At 36.8% G+C, this 5,000-nt stretch overlaps 1 protein-coding gene across 1 annotated transcript in view; it reads left to right on the top strand.

The window, feature by feature from the left end:
• LOC143036500 (BMP-binding endothelial regulator protein-like) overlaps positions 1-5,000 on the top strand; it is a gene marked incomplete at its 5' end in the record, with an annotated part of 190,357 nt that overhangs the window by 9,766 nt on the left and 175,591 nt on the right.

The raw sequence follows: 5,000 nt of genomic DNA, 5'->3' as shown, positions 1-5,000 counted from the left end.
CCATGATGAGTGAGGAAAATGGAGGAGAAATAAAGAAACATGAAGTGAAGGCAGCTGCTAAGATGAGAGCAGGTAAGGCACCTGGGTTGGATGGATGGCATGCAGAATGTCTGAAGAAAGGAGGTACAGTTATGGTGGACTGGCTGGTGAGGTTATTTAATGTTTGTTCAAGAGAGGGTAGAGTGCCGGAGGACTGGAGGAGTGCCTGTATCGTTCCGCTTTACAAGGGAAAAGGGGACAAGTGTGAATGTAGTTGGGAAGGCTTATGGGAGGGTCTTGATTGAGAGGATTAGGAGAGGAACAGAGGGAGTAATTGGTGAGGAGCAGTGTGGGTTTAGGACAGGTAGGGGTTGTGTAGGCCAGATTTTTGTGGTAAGACATATGTGAGAAAACTATAGGAAAGGGGAAGGATGTTTTTTTTTGGCTTTTATGGATTTGGAAAAGGCTTACGACAGGGTAGTCAGGAAGGCACTGTGGGAGGTACTGCAGATATATGGGATAGGGGGAAAGCTGTTAAGAGCAGTCAAGAGCTTTTATGAGAATAGTAGAGCTTATGTTAGGATTAGAAATGGAGAGAGTGAATGGTTTGAGGTAAAGGTGGGACTTCATCAGGGATGTGTTATGTCGCCCTGACTGTTCAATCTATACATGGATGGGGTGGTGCGAAAGGGTAGTGGGTCAGGGGTTGGAGATGGTTAAAGAAAATGGAGAAAAGTGGGAGATAAGCCAGCTGTTGTTTGCTGACGACACTGCACCTGTTGCAGAAATCAGAGGAAGGGTTGAGGAAGTCAGTGACAGAGTTTGGGAAGGTGTGTGAAAGAAGGAAGCTGAAGATAAATGTGGGCAAAAGCAAGGTGACGAGATGTACAAGGGGAGATAGTGACAACAGGCTGGAAGTGAGCATTAAGGGAGATAGATTGGAGGAAGTGGATAGTTTTAGATACTTGAGTGCGAATGTGGCAGGAAAGGGAGGAGTGGGGGTGGAGGTAGAATGTAGATTGAGAGAAGCGAGTAAATGCCTTGGTGGATTAAAAAGTGTAATGAGAAATAGACATCTGGGAATGGATGCTAAGAGGTTATATGAAGGAGTGATTGTGCTGACAGCAATGTACGGGGCAGAAACATGGAACATAAGAGAGGAAGAGAGAAGGAGTTTGAATGTGTTTGAGATGAAATGTCGGAAAGGTATGATAGGGGTTACTAGGCTAGATAGAGTGAGAAATGAGGAGGTGAGGAGGAGAACAGGGGTGGAAAGGGAACTGGGAGATAGGGTTGATGAAAGAGTATTAGGATGGTTTGGACACATGGAAAGAATGAGTGAAGAAAGATTAGTAAAAGAGGTGTGGAAGGCAGAGGTAGAAGGATTGAATATGAGGGGGCGTCCTAGGATGAGATGGATGGATGGGGTGAAAGGGGCATTACAAAAGAGAGGAATGTCTGTTGAGGAAGGACGGGAGAGGACAGAATATAGGGGTGAATGGAGAAGAGTTGTGTATGGATAATGCTGTGATACATAAGGGGGAGTGGGCGGGAATGGGGGATGAGGAAGTATGTACGAGAAATAATTCGACGCAGCCCGAGGGAATTTCTCCCCGTCTTCTCCTTTTCTGCATGAGGGGACGGAGAGGGGGGGGGTCGCCGAATTAATAAAGCGGCCTTGCTGTGGATGTGCTGTGTCTTGCGACAATGCTTCTGACCCAGGGCAGTGGACAGGATGCAGGGATGACCCGTCATCCAGGAGATGCCAAGATGAGAGGTAGGGAGAGGGGTGGAGGGGAGTGGAATATGTAGGGGATGGAATCGGTAGAAGTGGTTTCTATGCCTTTTTCCTTTTGGCTATCCCCCCATGTAGGGGGTAAAAGAGCCTTTGGGAATGTATGTATGTATGTTTACCAGTTTATTATTCCTGGACTTTCTAGGCCGGAATATTTATATTGAAAAAAATGTAGATGGTAATGTATTTGATGTCATTGAAAAGAGAGAAATGAATTTAAAGAAAATTGGAATAAGAATAATCTTCTTTGAAACATTGCGAATAGTTAATTTGTTTTGACTACATGCTTGTGCATTTGAGTCTTGCTGAAAAATAATGACGAAAAATGTTTATTGTGAAGAGTTGTGTTACTTAAAATCATTTAGCGCATGCAATTTGACATGAGAATGAACTTTGTAGTGTAAACAAATTAACGGTTTAAAGTAAATTGTTTTTATTTTCTTTCATTGAGTTATGTTTAGTATGAGGAATTTCTTTAATGTGTGCCACTTTGGCATTTATTTCCTGAAGCAACGCAGCTCCATTTTTATGATTCAGAAAACAGAATACAGAAAAGAGAAATATACAGACGGCGAGCATTTCCATATACGGTAAACGGCAACGCCATCAGCGCAGACATGACGTCATTGTACCAAACGGCAGATGCAGTGTTGGGCGGGAAGGCGGGAGAATGCTGCAGGGTCTACCTCACATGACATAATAATTCGTTGTTGTAACCCTTGCTGCAGGGTGGTTGGCGTTATGTGGGAGCTTTTAAGGGCTTGTTTTTATATCATAAGACGATACAATGTCATTTATGTAACAACTTTTTGCCATGCATGTAAAAACCATTGAATATTCGCCATCCAGTTTCCCTCCAAATTTGATGTTCTGCTTGGGGTTTGTTGTCGTTGCTTGGCTGGGGAGCATTTGCTGTTTATGTAGAATATTCCAAAGTATTTGTTTTTATAAGATAAGTGTGAACAGCAGTTGCCAATAATTTAGAACCTTCTAAAAATTTTATTTGTATTGGATTTTCGTAAGTGTTATCTTTGTAATGTTTTCTAACATGAGCCACTGTCTCAGTAACGTTTATTTTTAAATTTGATAAAATTTTGTTGTAGGATATTGTAGATGTTGGCAATTTAGAAACATGAAAAATGGGGTCTCGTGGTAATATATATAGAAAAGAAATCTTCGTAAGTAATTTTTATTATATGAAATGTGATATTTTACCGGATTCTGCAAGGTATATATATATATATATATATATATATATATATATATATATATATATATATATATATATATATATAATAATAAACTTTCTGCGCATTTTTGCTGCTTGCTAAGTAAAAATGTGGACGTATTATTTTCTAATTGACACAAAAAGACGTTATTCAGCTAGTTTGATCATTTAGAGACAAATCTAATATGAATAGATTGATTAAAAGATAAATGATCCAGATCGTTCAACAGGTAGCTTGCTTCTTGTAATTTATGTTGTTTTATTCGTGATCTTATCTTTTTCCTTTTTTATTTAATCTAGTTTTGTTTTATTCTATTTTATTTTATTTTTCTTTATTTTCATTTCATATTTTATTTATCATTCGATTATATTTTATTTCCCTGGGCTTATTTTTTATTTTATTCTATTTTGATGTATTAATTTTATTTTATTTTGTTTTCTTTGTGCTCTCGACCTCCATGGTAAATGAATAATAAATAAATAAATAAACAAATAAATAAGTACTTTAAATAAAATTGTGTATTTGCTTATATTCAGTGTAGCATTGGGTAGAAATTTCACGGTGAATCGAATGAGCATATATTTACATTCAAATAAGTTAATATATATGTAATGTAATGATAGCTATTACGTTGATTAGGTAAGGTTAAATTAGATTAGAGAAATGCTCACCTGAGTAAAATTTCACGATGATTTGAATGAGCAGTTTTCTTTTTCTATACGATTAGCTTTTAGGTTACAAATAATAATAATAATAATAATAATAATAATAATAATAATAATGATAATAATGATAATAATATAATGATATGATGATAGTAATAATGATAGGGTACGTTAGGTAAGTTTGCTTTAAAAATACGCGTTGAGGGTAAAGTTTCAAGAGGATTCCAATGAGTTATTTTTTAATCTTAATTTCACCTAGTTTGCGGATAACGTACTTAATAATCATGAACAGGAATCATTACTAGAATTTAGAAAAATTTTACATTTTCTAAATACGACCATCCCGATTTTTTTTAATATCACAATAATAAACAACACTCCTTTTGAGTGATGTCGACATTTTACAATGGTTATGAAATTCCATGAAGGTCGGGTAGGACGAGCGGGCGAAGCAGAGAGAGAGAAAGAGAGAGAGAGAGAAGAGAGGGAGAAAGAGAGAGAGTATGTGGAGAGACTGTCTGATCCTGCACATCACTTGATGACGTCAAGTCGCTTTGCCGCGAAATAATCTGGGCCCTTGATGACGTCATAGCCCCAGGGCGCATGCGCATCAACGCTTTGTGTCGTCGAGAATAAACGTAGGAGGAGAATGGAGATATTTAGAATTATGTTTAAGTCGCCATATTTGGTTTATGGCTGACGTGTAATTATTTCTCTAAGGGTGGGGAGCCACGCAGGTGAATGGAATTGATTGACGGCAGACAAAATAGAAGTGAACGTGACACTTGGGATGCAGAACATTTGGTGTAGAATGACAAACCTACTTGACGCGATTTGCTGTCTTAGCAAATAAATAAAAATGTCTGAACGTAGCTTAGAACAAAACCTGCGTATATGTATCTATGTATTTATATTTTTTTATATTTATTATCTTATATATTTATCTATATATTTATTTATTCATTTATTCAATTTATTATACATTTGTTCTTGTTTCGTGCTGTACCTCTATATCTTCGGGGGCGAGGTATAGAATTTGGTCGAGTTTGTGGGCACCATACGGTAAAACGGTTGGATTTTTAGCGGTCAGATTCCCATAAATTGTTCTATTTACTTCAAACCTAGACCGAGTTATCTTGATCCTATTTTTCAGTTATAAATTAAAAAAATTAAGAGTTGTGAAGAAATGTATAGTTTTGATTCGAGTGCTTATGTAGGAAGATCAAAGAAGAAAAATATTAGTATTAATTTGCATTAAAATAATCATTGTCACATATAGTTTGGTATCTAAATTATATATATATATATATATATATATATATATATATATAT

The sequence above is a fragment of the Oratosquilla oratoria genome, chromosome 20 (assembly GCF_046742065.1).
Source record: "Oratosquilla oratoria isolate Oo_2021 chromosome 20, ASM4674206v1, whole genome shotgun sequence".
Classification (NCBI taxonomy): Eukaryota; Metazoa; Arthropoda; class Malacostraca; order Stomatopoda; family Squillidae; genus Oratosquilla; species Oratosquilla oratoria.
The sequence above is the reverse complement of the archived record's forward strand: the minus strand, read 5'-3'. Positions and strand labels throughout refer to the sequence as shown.